The 16,821-nt window shown below is 42.9% G+C and overlaps 1 protein-coding gene and 3 non-coding genes across 4 annotated transcripts in view; all 4 read left to right on the top strand.

Annotated features, from left to right (window-relative positions):
- Positions 1-16,821, top strand: part of LOC114669508 (presenilins-associated rhomboid-like protein, mitochondrial) — a 1,019,231-nt gene that overhangs the window by 284,651 nt on the left and 717,759 nt on the right. The gene's annotated exons all lie outside the window — the stretch shown is intronic.
- Positions 11,747-11,829, top strand: trnal-uaa (transfer RNA leucine (anticodon UAA)). The gene has a single exon. It is a non-coding gene; the product is annotated as a tRNA-Leu (tRNA).
- On the top strand, positions 12,174-12,245 carry trnat-cgu (transfer RNA threonine (anticodon CGU)). The gene has a single exon. It is a non-coding gene; the product is annotated as a tRNA-Thr (tRNA).
- On the top strand, positions 14,439-14,521 carry trnal-uaa (transfer RNA leucine (anticodon UAA)). Its single transcript has one exon. It is a non-coding gene; the product is annotated as a tRNA-Leu (tRNA).

Genomic DNA, 16,821 nt, shown 5'->3' with positions numbered 1-16,821 from the left:
TTGAGTATAATTAACCATAGCTAAGTGTAAAGGATTGTAATTAAATATAAGTGACCGTGATTAAGTACTTATAATTGCCAGAATATCATTCACCATTTGTCCTGTATTTCACATACATGCTAGTTAATCAGAAGCAAAACCTATCAGTAACCTGATATTTTAAATAGCAAAATATATTTCTATTTACTAACTATTTAGTAACTAATTACATTAGTAATTAGTAACTTACATTACTAAGTTACTAATTACTACTGTACTACATTACACATTACCGGTATCTCATAAACGGAGCTGTGTGAAAACCCTATTCAGACGAGTCCACACTCATTGTAATACTAAGGAAACTAAAATTAATGAGAGACGCTATCTCTTCCACCTTTTCACCTCAAACGGATACTCAAAAACATTCATTAATTGGAGCTTACACAGGAGACGCCAAATAACTCAGCAAACAATCGACTTAAATCAGAACCCCCACCCCACCTGGCACTCACTCCCTTATCACCACAAGGTGTCAGAAGGTAGAGCGTGCATCCCGACCAAGTGGGGCATCAGAATAGCACAGAAACCCACGAACAATCTGCACACAGTCCTCTTTAATGCCAAAAATAAGAAATCTACAGCAGAAACACGAAACGCAGTTTATAGTACCCCATGCAATTCTTGCTCAGCGGTATACATAGTGTAGAAGAAAGATGTTCTCCTGAGCACCTTGTACTCTGTGTATTTGGTGACTAAAAACTTTCATTTCAGCAATGCTTGCAAGCTCTGGCTATGAACTGACAAAAATATATTGTGCAAGGGCTCAACAAAATCAGTTTCTATATGATTCAAACTGTTTTCTAGGTTAACTTCCTCAAAGTAAAATGAGACAGGGTGAAGAAGTCACAAGGTCGCAAGGGGTACATGACATTTGTCTTTGGCTAATATTGGAGACAGTAAGAAAATGCTTAGTTAGAGATATAAGAAAAAGCTTAGCTTTTATATATTGTTTTAAGGAACTAACCGTTGTTGTTGTTTTGCAGTACTTGTGTAATAAAATCACAAGACAAAGCTCTATAAAAACTTTGGAATACCCTGGCCGGGGGGCAGATGAAGGGCGGTGTCCTGGGACTGCGCTTCTCTGTCACTTTACCTCTGCCTGATGTGTTTGAATAAAAGATTTTTTTTTTACTAACTTTAAATATATCTCTCTGTCTTCAGTCACGAGAAACGACACCATAGAAAAAGTGTCCACAGTTTTCTGGCGCCCGGACGTGGGGCAGGAGACGGCCGGCTGACTCCTCGAGTGGGACCACCTCAGTGATCCGTCTTTTCAAACGGACTGCCGCCAATACGGGCCCCGGCAGCAGAGCAAGCAGCTCCGGCAAAGGTTAGGACTGCCCTGTCCTGAGACGGCTCCTGCATGAGGAGCCTCCGGTCTCCTCTTTGGCTACATCCACGGTGACTGAACGGATTTCCAGACAGAGTTTAAACACTTCCAGGCTGGGGTAAGTTTCGGGGATTTCCAACCGCCTGGGAGGGCGAGTTTCCTGTTGGCCGTCTAGTCATACTCATATCTCAACGGGTTGCTTAAGGTGATGGAGACTTGAACCAAGCAGTTTGACGCATACGAAAGGTCTGATGAAGGGATACTGGCCTCACCCATATCCTAGACTCGGCTGGACGTATTGATGTAGTATTCTGCTGAACCGAATCGGACACGAAGTCACCTGAGCTGGAATCTGGGGATGTGAGAGGACAGGCTAACGGAACGTGTAGTGGGGTGGATGGAAATATAAATAGAAAAGAGCACAGATCTTGCAGGTTTACTGTTAGGACGGGATAAATAAATCTACATACAAATAGGGAAATACCGTGTTCTCCTGGGAACTGGGACAGGACCGATAGCTAGTGTCTCCCCTTGGGACTAAAAAAAGGGAAGGTGAGGGAACAGTGAGTGGCACACTTAATACCTCGCTAATTCATACGTACAAGGGATTAGGCGAATCAGTACATAGTTGGAAAATTAATACAGGACTCAGGAAGAACAAGGGGACATAATGGGAACTTATAACAGTAAGCCTGCTAGTCGACGCTCTGAGGGCCCGAAATCATTTATGTTGGAAGGATTATTTTCGGAGGATCAGCAGACGCCACGTAAAAATGGGTCACCTAGAAAATTCATAGAAAAGAATACAGGTTTAGATTTCAAGAAAGCATGCAAAAAGTGGAATAAGCAGAGTGGTGGGCGTTGGCCAATTCAAGGGACTGCAGATACAAGTGAGATACAGGAAATTAGGAAAATCCTGTGTAGAAATACGCAGGGCTGTTGTAATGGAGGACCATATCGCATGGATATGTTTGATAGATGGGAATTAGTAATCAAAAACCGCACATTAGAGGCGGCCCAGAAAAGAAATGAGCTATTAGCGGCAGAAGTTAAAACGAGAAAAGAAAAAGAGGAACTACTGCTGGCATTACAGAAAGTGCAGTTAGATTCGGGACCACAGTCCACAGGCAAACGAAGAAAAAATTACAAAGATGACCCTGCATATAATATAGCATCAGCCCCCCCCACCTCCACGTCCAAATGCTCCTAATTTACAGGATGATCCCCCAGGAGCAGATTTTTTCGATCAGCAAGCTCAATATGACCCATCCACACATACTGATTCAGACACAGATGATCCCAGTCCTATAAAATTGTCAGGGCCATCTATTTCTCAATGCACTAGAAGCCATACACAATCCCGACAGAATCCCACCCCCTTCCCGAAAGACAATAATTATTCCCCTTTCCGACCACAAACCCCACAAGATTCTTCTCTTTCATGCCCCCTCATTGAAGTCCCGAACCCTCGTCATGACCCCTCCCAACCAGCGGGTGCTGACAACCCTACCACCATTATGATACACCGTAACTGGGACATACAGGAGCTGAAAGAGATGGTGAAAGAGCTGCCTGACCCTAAGGTGATCGGTGGGTTAAAATTTGTGGAACATTTACAACAGATGGATGATATGTACAAACCTAATGCTGCGGAATGGACTCAGGTGCTCCGTCGGAAACTAGGCACCACATGGGCCACTGTTAATCATGGGCAGCAAAATGGCCAGCAGTGGCAATGGAATGAAACCTTGCCTAGAGGCCAAAATGAAGGTCCTTTTATTGCACAATGGGAGCATGTAAAGAACAATATTAAGGACAAGTATAAGAAAGGCACAGACTGGTCTCTTATCTCAGCTGCCAAACAGAAAAAGAAGGACGAGACAGTAGACGAATGGGCACATCGTGTTCAAGATTTAATAACAAATCACTCTGGCTTAGACAATCCAGACAATTGCAGTAAAGCTGCAGTTCCCCTTTTCGTGTCTGATCTGCGAAGTGACATTCAAAATAAAGTACGCACCTCCTGTATTGGATGGGAGGCTGCCGCGTTTGAGGAAGTAAAACGTCACGCAGCGCATGCTGAACGATAGAGAAAGCAGAAAGAGTCAGACACCCAGACAAAGCTGATTGCAGCACAAATGAACTATTACACTGGTGGGGCCACTCCCGGCAGAAGTCGTGGACGTGGAGGATTTTTCCGGGGACAAGGGCGTGGACGGGGATGAGGTCGCGGATATATGCTACCTAATCCAAGTTGATCACCCACTCAGTTGCCTCCCCGTCCAGATCCAAACACTCCACCTTATGCTTGTTTCGGGTGTGGTGAAATGGGACACTTCCACCGCAATTGCATTATTGACTTTAATGGTGAATGGCACTGAAACTGTTTTCCTCGTGGACACAGGAGCCACGCGCTCAACCCTTTCGCTGAAGGAGTTTCCTGCCTCGAAAGAGACTGTTACTCTGCTTACTGCTTCCGGACAACCACATGTTTTACTGGTTTCAAAGCCTCTTCGAGTTCAGCTGCATTCCAGTGGTTCCATTTTAACACACCGATTTCTTTTAAAACAGCTCTGTCCAGTTAACCTTTTAGGAAGGGACCTCATGACAAAACTTTCTCTCTCTATTTTCTATGACTGAACAAGGATTTTTCTGTTCAGCCCCAAAGCTCCTGTGCCAAATCTCCCCCCCTCACAGCTCTCTCACCATCCTTCTTAAAGCCCTACACTCCTTCCCCTCCTGCTTGTTTCCCCATCTCCAAGTCCCTGACACCTTACATTGCACTGCCCAATATTTTCCTGCAGAAGTAGACACCACCTGGCTAGAATCTTTCCTTACTTCAGGTACTTGCCCCGAAACCCTTCACATCCCCTGTATTTTTATTTCATCCACAAAGGCAGCTGCGTCTGTCCATCTCACATGCTCACAGAATATTTTCTATCTAGGTGGCTCAGTGCCTCATATTTCCTTAGCCAAATCACGCACTATTAAATGGGTGGAAATAGGACCATGGGTAGAAAAATGTCTTAATAGAGCAGATTGGTTACCTGTTGCTCCAGGTATTTTTGATACTTCAGACCATTTGATAACTAAAGTGGTGCTTCAAACTGATTTTTTAGTAAATCGTGCTTTGTGCCGCCCTTCCTCTTTTGCTTTTTCATTGCAAACCACTTCCCCTTCTTGGTTATCTATGCTCCCTGATTCACTGTGGTCACAGGGAAAGAATGATTATGGAAGGATAGCCCATTGTAAGCCTCTGGTGATCTACCCAAAATCGTCCTTCCGCCCGCACCGTGCCCAGTATCCTCTGTCTCCCGAAGCAGAGGCTGGCATTTCCGCAGTACATTCTGATCTCGTAAAACGCGGTGCCATTATTCCAATTAAATACTCTCCAGTTAATTCCCCTATTTTACCTGTAAAAAAGGCTGATGGTTCATGGCGTTTCGTACAAGATTTGCGACAAGTCAATTCTGCCGTCTTCCCTAGGGCTCCTATCGTCCCTAACCCTTCCACTATTCTTTCTACAATCCCTCCCTCTGCTCGTTATTTTTCAGTGATTGATTTAGCCAATGCTTTCTTTTCCATTCCTGTACACCCTGATTCTCAATTTTGGTTTTCTTTTACTTTTCAAAACCGTCGCTGGACATGGACCGTCATGCCTCAGGGATACACTGAAGCCCCTTGTGTATATGGATAAGCCCTTGCTCAAAATTTAGAAGGCTTTTGGCCAGACAGAGGTAGTATATTAATACAGTATGTAGATGATATAATGCTATGTAGCAAGAATAAAGAGGACTGTGCACTAGATACCCAGAAGTTATTGTTGTATCTGGGGGACAATGGCCATAAAGTTTCTAAAGCTAAGCTGCAGTAAAATTCAAACAACTGTAAAGTACCTAGGTCATGACATCACTTGTGGAACAAGAGCTCTCTCTAGCGATCGCATTAACACCATTCAAAATCTCCCCAGACCTGTCACAAAACAGCAGGTCATGTCTGTATTGGGCATTCTAGGCTACTGCAGACAGTGGGTTCTAAATTTTACTGAAAGAGCACAGCCGTTGCAACAATTGGCTAATACACCTGGCGTTCCTCTTTCGGGCCAGGTCCAATGGAATGAACAGGCTGAGAAGGCTCTCCGTGACTTAAAAAACTGCTCTTCTTTCTGCGCCTGCGCTTGGTTTACCTGATCATTCTCGTCCATTCACTTTGTTCGTGGACGAAAAGCAGGGATTCATGAATGCAGTATTAACGCAGCTGCATGGGGATAAACAGAGACCGGTGGCCTATTTTTCTAAAAAACTGGATCCAGTAGCCGCAGCGCTTCCTCCGTGCCTTCGTGCTGTGGCTGCAACAACAGAAGCTGTATTAGCAAGCACGGATGTAGTTCTCATGAGCCCCCTTACAGTACAAGTACCTCATGCTGTACATTCCATATTAATACAGGCTAAAACCTCGCATCTCACCACTGCTAGGGCAATACACTATCAGAATGTACTCTGTACTTTGTCAAATTTTACAATAGAAAGATGCTCTACTTTAAATCCTGCCACCCTCCTTCCAACCGAAAATGAAGGTGGTGTATGTGCTATGTTCGGTGACACATGTTGCACTTACATCCCTAATAATACAGCTCCAGATGGATCAATTACTCGTGCTTTAGCAGGTTTAACTGCCCTTTCTAATGAATTAGTAACCAATTCTGGCATTTCTAATCCATGGGATAAATGGTTCATGTCTACTTTTGGATCCTGGGTCCAATGGCTCAGGTCAGTTTTTATTTCTCTGGCAGTTGCTTTTCTGATCCTTTTACTAGTTGCTTGCTGTATTGTCCCCCTGATACGGTATATTGTGTCCAAATATTTCACTGCTTCCATGGCTAAGGCTTATATGTTACACGAGGAGCGAATGCTCCAATTCTCTTCCTCCTCTACTTCTACTCCTTCCCCTTCTCCTATTCTTTCCCGTTCTGCTCCTATCTAACCTATATTTTTGTCTGCTCAAAAGGGGGGAGTGTAGAAGAAAGATGTTCTCCTGAGCACCTTGTACTCTGTGTATTTGGTGACTAAAAACTTTCATTTCAGCAATGCTTGCAAGCTCTGGCTATGAACTGACAAAAATATATTGTGCAAGGGCTCAACAAAATCAGTTTCTATATGATTCAAACTGTTTTCTAGGTTAACTTCCTCAAAGTAAAATGAGACAGGGTGAAGAAGTCACAAGGTCGCAAGGGGTACATGACATTTGTCTTTGGCTAATATTGGAGACAGTAAGAAAATGCTTAGTTAGAGATATAAGAAAAAGCTTAGCTTTTATATATTGTTTTAAGGAACTAACCGTTGTTGTTGTTTTGCAGTACTTGTGTAATAAAATCACAAGACAAAGCTCTATAAAAACTTTGGAATACCCTGGCCGGGGGGCAGATGAAGGGCGGTGTCCTGGGACTGCGCTTCTCTGTCACTTTACCTCTGCCTGATGTGTTTGAATAAAAGATTTTTTTTTTACTAACTTTAAATATATCTCTCTGTCTTCAGTCACGAGAAACGACACCATAGAAAAAGTGTCCACAATAGGACAAACTTCAAAAAGAATCTCAACACGTGTACAGGAACATCGCAACGCCGTCAGAAGAAAGGACGCACTATCATTGATCTATGCACATACTAAATCGACAGGACACACATTCAACTGGGACAATGTAAAAGTAAAATTTAAGGCCAGTACTAAAAGTGCCAGAGAGTTGGCCGAGTCTTGGCTATCAAATGAAAACGCCATCAACAGACACTTGGACATAAATCCAGCATATGCTAACTTAAGAAGAACATGTGCAAAATAAATAAACTATACAACCCCCCCCCCACCACTCTTGATCATACCGACTTAGTCACCTCCCCACCCACTTAATGAGTTGCTATATATTGCCTTTGATTCTTGTAAGTCTAAGCATTATCCTCTGATGAAGACCCCTGGTAGGGGTTGAAAGCTCAGGAATAAAAACTACTTTATGATACGTGATTCATTTTTTCTCCCTTTGTGGATCTCCAGCTGCATATATATATATATATATATATATATATATATATATATATATATATAAAAATATATATATATATAGTGTGTGTGTGTGTGAGAATATGTGTTTCATGATTTTCATCTTTTTTAATGTTTAAAATGTGCTTATCTGTTTATTCATGCCTTTCGTGTCCATAACAGTCTGTGTGTTAGCTCATGAGTTATGTAATAACTCATTTTAGAACTAACTACACTCACTCAGACTTCTTACTTAATTTTAACTTAGTAGATAACTTTACTCCACTTCACCATTTCCATGATGCATACTGGTACAGCAGTTAAGTCTTATACTCCATATCATCTTGGCACATCTGGATAATGTAAAATCTGCTCTTACAAAGTTATGTTTATATTCAATAGCTTAGCATTCAACACTGTTGTTCCAATAGAACTGGATTTTGGACTTCATAGCGAGCAGACCTCAGCTTTGCAGATTGTCAGCATCATATCATCTATGCTCACTCTCAACTCAGGCACACTATGGGGTAGTGTGCTAATCCCCCGGTGTGACTTTGCGTCCGGACACCACACCAGCTCCATCATTAAAAATGCTACTGACATCACCGTCATAGGCCTGATCACCAAAAATAATGACATGGCTTGCAGATAACAGGTTTACCTGCTGACTAAGTGGTCCCAGGACAATCTGACCTTTCATGTCCAAAAATTAAGGAGCAGGTCATAGACTTCAGAGAACTGGGTATGCTGTGGTTTGTCTTTTTTTTGGTGTGGGTATTATGGAAATGGTGAGCTTTTTTAAATTTTGTACAGTAACAATCACTGATGAATTGATGAGGGAACAGCACATTTTGAACATAGCCAAGTTCACCAATGCCTTCCTGAGATGCCTCACAGGTGCTGTCTGGAGTCCATCTTCACTGGCGGCATCACATCCTGGTAGGGCACACATGCTTGGGTCACTGCAGAGGCTGGTGAAAGCTACAAAATATTACTGGCACCCAGCTGCCTTCTATCCAGGGTATCTAAAAGACATTCTGCTAAAATTATTACACACTTAGCCATTCTGCACAAGTGTTTTTCTTAATCCTCCATTCTGGCAAATACTGTAGTAAAGAACCAATGGTGCTAAGTATGGCTTCAAAGGAAGTGTTTTAGTTAAAGAGTTACTGAACAGCCAATCATAATAAGAAACATTGTAAGAAAAAGACTAAATATTTGAAATATAACTGATATATATCTATACTGTAAATTGTAGTCTATATATTTTTTGTGTTTTATTAAATTACACTGTCCTAGAGAGGCATGTACAGTAAGTAACAATATCATTGTACTGTATGCACAAGACAAATTATACTGTATATTTAATGATGAGATCACCTTGGAATAATTCCCTGCTGAATGCACACTGTAAATTACTCACTTTTTATTATTAGCAGTAGTAATAGTTGTAACAGTTTTTGATATTTATCAAAATTTTAAAAAGACGACGACTCAAAGACAGTTTGTTTCTATGTTGGTATAAGTTGGGTCATTGCGATCAACTTAAATGTTGCACGAAAAAAGTTTAAGAACAATCGCGATTGTTAAAAAATTGTTAAAAAATGTAATTTACTGGCTGTCACATACCGCTCAATTGATATGGACATGACATCCAGTATTCCACACATGCAGCTTTTAGTAATGAAAACATTGATGGATCAAATCAATAAATAAATGACTGTTTCCTAAAATGTTTCCTAGTCAGTTTTAACACCAATTTTATATGTAGCACTGTTTTTGAAAACCTTTTAAAATTAATTAAGCTTATTAATGTTTCATATCTTGTGATAAGAAGAGACATGAGACATGGCAAGGTTTGGGGTAGCTACCCGTATAATTCTCTATCCTGGCTGCAAAAAGTAAATGTGTAAGTTTGAGTCAAGTTTACAAGACAGAGTCCAAAACAGAACTGACTTCCAGGGGAAAGGAGTGAGGCTTTATAGGAAGTCTGGGGGAAGTGATGTCGTCCTCGGGGCCGGGACCAGAAGTGATGTCGTCCTCGGGTGTCGGGACCGGAAGTGACGTGTCCCGAGTCGAGACAGTGGCTCCTGGTGGGATTTCCCGGGAAAGGTATGCAGGGAACTTAGAAAGAGCATCAGTGCACACCACCACCCCCCGGGCAGATGTATTACCATTCATCTCTAAGCCCTTCAGCTGCCTCCTATTCACACGTGTGTGACAATGTGTATAATTTGCTAGTGGGAATATGAAACACATTTATAGATTGAAAATCTATAGGTATGAGTTTCATGAGGTACATTCCGTTTGAAACACTGGATAGTAATAAGATTTGTTACTTTTACTATAATGTAACGGTTCAGGAGAAAATGTAATGAACAACCATTCAAAATAATAAAAAAAAAAAAAAAAAAACTGTACTTTATATCGGCAAAGTGTTAGAATCATTACAGAGCTTAGAATGATTTGATAGCATAAGTATGAGACTGGAAGTCATTTATGTTTGACCAGATAGAAAACTGTTGTAATTTGTACAACTATAGCATACTGTGCAACGAGCGTGTCAATACTGTCTAGCAGAGGGCACGATGCGAGTGACGCTGGGAAAGGGCGATATGATAAATCGAGTCATGTGGTGTGTTGTGCTCTGAAGGGCGTTTCATGACTGAAGCTATGGGCGTTCCGTGATATGGAGGGCGTTCCGTGTCTAAAGTCAGAGGTATTGCAGTCTGCAGCTTCACTCTGTTGGTAAAAGGAGGTACCGGTCCCGTGTAGGCACACAGCAAAAGAAGAATCCAAGGGAGGCATCTCCAATGCTGAGGGCAATTGGCAACAGTGTTTCAAGGGAAGCGTCGCCTTTGTCTAAGAGTTGTCTTGCTAATGAAGCTGGCATAAATTTGGCAAATGCACAAGAGGTAACAGTCCCGCCTTCTCAAAACACAAACAGTCCCTCGGAGTGACAAAGGGTCTATTCTATCCCTTATCCTTTTCCCATTTGTCTCTCTGGCAGCCCGGTTTGCAGCACAATCTTTTGGAGAAACTCAGCTTTCTGAAAAGAATTAAGGTTCACTTTAGCAGGAGACGGACCCGAGGCAGGGCGAACCCGCAAGCCATAAGGACTTGACACCTGTCTACTTACTGTACCAATCAGCCGGCATTCATTAAAGTCCAATTTGCGGGGTAAAATACTGCTGAAGTACGGCCAACTGCTCAAAACAATGTCACAGAGAGCACTTTAGCGAACCATCAAAATCACATTTTATCTTTCAGGTAACTCAAATTCCTCTAGTAAAATCTGCTCCTGTCCAGCTGTTAAATAATGAGCATTGGCTTATCCCATGTCGGTGAAAGAGCTTTCTGCTTGTTATCAGGCTGAACCTCCTCTGCAAGTTTTCCTGCCACTTGTCTAAAAACAGTGGAAACCCTCTCACATGGTTCCAGCAGGATTTGAATGTTTTATTCTGGAACCAGGCAGGGTTCAGTAAACGTTTTCTCTCATGAACAGAATAAATTCACAAGGCAGATTCGCTCATTTCAAATTGCGACAACAGAGAGCCCCTTCACCATAAGATCTCAAGCCACCCGTCGTTTTATTTAAAGGAATGCGTGAAGCCCTACATATCTGAACTTCTTGCTTGAAATCCATTTGAAGATCTCTCCACATTTTTATGGAAATGAACAATACTCAGAAAACAATTGTAGTGGAATGACCTTCAGAGGGTACCCTGTAATTACATCTGGTCCTCTTTGTCATTGCCATGGTCCTTAGTCAGCCTTGGCAGAGTGGTTTCCACACACAACAGTGACACGGAATTCGCTTTTCTTCTCCAAGTACAGCCAGACAAATTTAGATTAAGCCATTTGAGGTTAAGGAGAAGTCGAACCTGCAAAAATAATGTTGGACATTTTCAGGAATGACGTTGTCACAGGATAACCTCACCTTGCTGCCTTTCACTAGCTGGCCGGAAGGAAACTAGTTTGCCAAAACACTAAGAGTGTGCCATGATTAGCTATCCCAACTCCTCAACGGGAATCACTTCAAATCCAAACAAATCCTTTCCATGAATCAGCCACGTTTTTCAGTGCAACGAGAGCTATACTCGGGATGGTTAGGTGTCACTTCAGGAAGCAGGATTGATTTATGATTTCAAGATGTAAACATTTGAAGCATGGGAACAAAGTGAAAGAAGCGAGACGTTCCCCCTGAAGTGGGAGTCGCCCATTCTGACTTCCCGCGCCAGAAGGGAAGATGAGAGTCCACCTCTTTTTCAAGGAGCTGAAAGAATGATTGCAGTTTTCACGGAGTGGTGACGACAATAATTGATTAAACCACCATCTTCGACCACCAGAATGGCCGAGTGGTTAAGGCGTTGGACTTAAGATTCAATGGGCAAGTGTCCGCGTGGGTTCAATCCCCACTTCTGGTAGCTTGTTGTTCAAGTGTACCTGTTCACTCTGTGTTAGTGGACAGCTCTCACCTTTAGAAAGTTAAGCGAAATGCTTTCCCAATGTGGATCCTTACCTCAGCTGAAAATACATACGTAAATGAACTTGAGATCAGTGTTCTTCAAACAATTCTACAGGCCCCTGGTGCTTTGAAGTGCTTGTGTTCTGGTAGAACCACACTGGATCTTTTGCTACCTTTATTGACTTGGGAATGGAAAAGCAGAGGACAGAAGTGAAATTTACTCAATGCCTAACCTTAACCCTCAGTTTACATGCTCGTCCCTTTCAGAAAAGCGGGTGGACTAGGGCAGACATACAGAACATCGGCCTTGTAGCTCAGAGGCAGAGCATTGGTCTCGTAAACCAGGGGTCGTGAGTTCAACCCTCACCAAGGCCTTTGTACCGCCCACACTTGAAGTCTTTGGGAAAGGATGCCATATTTAACCTATTCAACCCACGCATTTATTTGATTGGTTGAGGCTAAAATCTTTCCTGTAGTCGCCGAATCCTTCTTCAGAGAGAAAAGATTTTCTAGGCACACGGATTAATGAAGGCATTTCATTTACAATGATCATCAATACATTTACTGAACAAATTCTCTAATGAACGTGTGTCTTAAAGTTCGCAAACAGTTTGCCTCTAGCATGGAATCACAGAATAAGTATTTATAGGGAAGAGTCTCTACAAAGCGTTAAAGGACCATTCCCACATTCTTCATGATGTCAGGCCAACTTTCATGTATCTGGGAAAGAGGACAAAAGAAAACTGAAAGACATCATCTATATAGAATTTGATTACTTTCTTGTTGTTTCACGCTGGCTTAAATGGTTGCATTTTGAGATGCCGAAAGTGCATCGATCAGTTAAACATAGTGTAGTCGGCACCACAGAAAACAGAATACGGAATCGTGCTTCCGGCGGTTCAACCGAAGTCAAAAGCCGCTAGTAAGATGACTCCGTTTGGCCCCTTTCCAAATCTTGTCTCAATCTGACTACTGTAAAAGAAGCAACTGTCCCTTGTAGGCACAAAGCAAAAGAAGAATCCAAGGGAGGCACCTCCAATGTTGAGGGCAATTGGCAACAGTGTTTCAAGGGAAGCGTCGCCTTGGTCTAAGAGTCGTCTTGCTAATGATGCTGGCATAAATTTGGCAAATGCACAAGTGGCAACAGTCCCGCCTTCTCAAAACACACACAGTCCCTCGGAGTGACAAAGGGTCTATTCTAGCCCTTATCCTTTTCCCATTTGTCTCTCTGGCAGCCCGGTTTGCAGCACAATCTTTTGGAGAAACTCTGCTTTCTGAAAAGAATTAAGGTTCACTTTAGCAGGAGACGGACCCGAGGCAGGGCGAACCCGCAAGCCATAAGGACTTTACACCTGTCTACTTACCGTACCAATCAGCCAGCATTCATTAAAGTCCAATTTGCGGGGTAAAATACTGCTAAAGTACGGCCACCTGCTCGAAACAATGTCACAGAGAGCACTTTAGCGAACCATCAAAATCACATTTTATCTTTCAGGTAACTCAAATTCCTCTAGTAAAATCTGCTCCTGTCCAGCTGTTAAATAATGAGCATTGGCTTATCTCATGTCGGTGAAAGAGCTTTCTGCTTGTTATCAAGCTGAACCTCCTCTGCAAGTTTTCCTGCCACTCGTCTAAAAACAGTGGAAACCCTCTCACACGGTTCCCGCAGGATTTGAATGTTTTATTCTGGAACCCGGCAGGGTTCAGTAAACGTTTTCTCTGATGAACAGAATAAATTCACAAGGCAGATTCGCTCATTTCAAATTGCGACAACAGAGAGCCCCTTCACCATAAGACCTCAAGCCACCTGTCGTTTCATTTAAAGGAATGCGTGAAGCCCTACATATCTGAACTTCTTGCTTGAAACCCATTTGAAGATCTCTCCACATTTTTATGGAAATGAACAATACTCAGAAAACAATTGTAGTGGAATGACCTTCAGAGGGTACCGTGTAATTACATCTGGTCCTCTTTGTCATTGCCATGGTCCTTAGTCAGCCTTGGCAGAGTGGTTTCCACACACAACAGTGACACGGAATTTGCTTTTCTTCTCCAAGTACAGCCAGACAAATTTAGATTAAGCCATTTGAGGTTAAGGAGAAATCGAACCTGCAAAAATAATGTTGAACATTTTCAGGAATGACATCATCACAGGATAAGCTCACCTTGCTGCCTTTCACTAGCTGGCCAGAAGGTTACTAGTTTGCCAAAACACTAAGAGTGTGCCATGATTAGCTGTCCCGACTTCTCAACGGGCATCAGTTCAAATCCAAACAAATCCTCTCTGTGAATCAGCCATGTTTTTCAGTGCAACAAGAGCTTTATTCGGGATGGTTAGGTGTCACTTCAGGAAGCAGGATCGATTTATGATTTCAAGATGTAAACATTTGAAGCGTGGGAACAAAGTGAAAGAATGAGACGTTACCCCTGAAGTGGGAGTCGCCCATTCTGACCTCCTGCACCGGAAGGGAAGATGAGAGTCCACCTCTTTTTCAAGGAGCTGAAAGAATGATTGCAGTTTTCATGGAGTGGTGAAGACAATGATTGATTAAACCACGATTTTCTACCACCAGAATGACCGAGTGGTTAAGGTGTTGGACTTAAGATCCAATGGGCAAATGCCCGCGTGGGTTCAATCCCCACTTCTGGTAGCTTGTTGTTCAAGTGCTCCTGTTCACTCTGTGTTAGTGGACAGCTCTCACCTTTAGAAAGTTAAGCGAAATGCTTTCCCAATGTGGATCCTTACCTCAGCTGAAAATACATACGTAAATGTACTTGAGATCAGTGTTCTTCAAACAATTACACAGGCCCCTGGTGCTTTGAAGTGCTTGTGTTCTGGTAGAACCACACTGTATCTTTTGCTACCTTGGGAATGGAAAAACAGAGAAGGACAGAAGTGAAATTTACTCAATGCCTACCCTTAACCCTCAGTTTACATGCTCGTCCCTTTCAGAAAAGTGGATGGACTAGGGCAGACATACAGCAGTTCGGCCATATAGCTCAGAGGCATAGCATTGGTCTCGTAAACCAGAGGTCGTGAATTCAACTCTCACCAAGGCCTTTGTACCGTCCACCCTTGAACTTTTTGGCAAAGGATGGCATATTTAACTGATTTAACCGACGCATTCATTTGATTGTTTGAGGCTAAAATCATTCCTGTAGTCACCGAATCCTTCTTCAGACAGAAGAGAATTTCTAGGCACACGGATTGATTATTCAATAAATGTATTGATGATCATTGTAAATGAAATGCCAGAGTACAGTCAGACAAATGTGAAAACACATCAGATCTCAATTGGAAAATAAATCCTACTGGATATCAATACTAATATGAACTTTGTAATGTGTTAGGAACGAAAGGATGCCACATCGTTTGATGGAAATGAAAATTTTTAACCTACAGAGGACTGAATTCAAAGACACCCCGAAAATCACAATGAAAAAATGATGCGGCAGGCTTGTTAATTTTGCCATAATTCCAATGCAGCAACTCCAAATTGTACTCAGCAGTTTGCATGGCCTCCATGTGTTTGTATTCATACCTGACAATGTTGAGATATATGCTCCTAATGAGACGACTAATGGTGTCCTGTGGGATCTCTTCCCAGATCTGGACCAGAGCATCACTGAGCTCCTGCACAGTCTGAGGTGCAAACTGGTGGTGTCGGATGGACCGAACCATAATGTCTCAGAGGTGTTCTATTGGATTTAGGTCAGGTGAGCGTTGAGGGCCAGTCAATGGTATCAATTCCTTCATCCTCACGGAACTGCACATGAGGCCGAGCATTGTCGTGCACCCAGGACCCAATGCACCAGCATAAGATCTGACAATGGGTCCAAGGATTTCATCCTGATACCTAATGGTAGTCAAGGTGCTGCTGTCTAGCCTGTAGAGGTCTGTGTGTCCCTCCATGGATATGCCTCCCCAGATCATCACTGACCCACCAGCAAACCAGTCAAGCTGAACGATGTTACAGGCAGCAAGTTCTTTATAGTTTCTCCAGACCCTTTGACATCTGTCATATGTGCTCAGGGTGAACCTTCTCTTAATTGTAAAAAGCACAGGGTGCCAGTGGTGGACCTGCCAATTTTGGCATTCTATGGCAAAAGCCAATCGAGCCCAAGGTGCCGGGCAGTGAGCACAGGGTCTATTAGAGGATGGCTGGCCTTCAGGCCACCCTCATGAAATCTGTTCCTAATTGTTTGGTCAGAGACATTCACACCAGTGGCCTTCTGGAGGTCATTTTGTAGGGCTCTGGCAGTGCTCATCCTGTTCCCCCTTGCGCAAATGTGCAGATATCGGTCCTGCTGATGGGTTAAGGACCTTCTGAGGCCCTGTCCAGCTCTCCTAGAGTAACTGCTTCTCTCCTGGAATCTCTTCCATGCCCTTGAGACTGTGCTGGGAGGCACAGCAAACCTTCTGGCAATGGCACGTGTTGATGTGCCATCCTGGAGAAGTTGGACTACCTGTGCCACCTCTGTAGGGTCCAGGTATTGCCTCATGCTACCAGTGGTGACACTGACCGTAGCGAAATGCAAAACTAGTGAAAAAACACTCAGAAAAGATGAGGACTGAAAAATGTCAGTGGCCTCCACCTTTTAAACTACAGTAATCCCTCGCTACTTCGCGGTTCACTTTTCGCAGATTCACGACTTCGTGGATTTTATATGTAAGCATATCTAAATATATAACGCGGATTTTTCGCTGCTTCGCAGGTTTCTGCAGACAATGGGTCTTATTACTTCTGGTATTTGCTTCCTCAGTTGGTTTGCCCAGTTGATTTCATACAAGAGATGCTATTGGCGGATGGCTGAGAAGCTACCCAATCAGAGCACGCAGTTAAGTTCCTGTGTGCTGCTGATTGGCTCAGCGACGGAGTGCTGCATTAACCAGGAAGTCTCATCTCACTCATTCAGCATTAACGTGCTCTTGCTACTGCATTCAGGGGAT

This window comes from Erpetoichthys calabaricus, chromosome 2, assembly GCF_900747795.2.
Source record: "Erpetoichthys calabaricus chromosome 2, fErpCal1.3, whole genome shotgun sequence".
Lineage (NCBI taxonomy): Eukaryota > Metazoa > Chordata > Cladistia > Polypteriformes > Polypteridae > Erpetoichthys > Erpetoichthys calabaricus.
The sequence above is the reverse complement of the archived record's forward strand: the minus strand, read 5'-3'. Positions and strand labels throughout refer to the sequence as shown.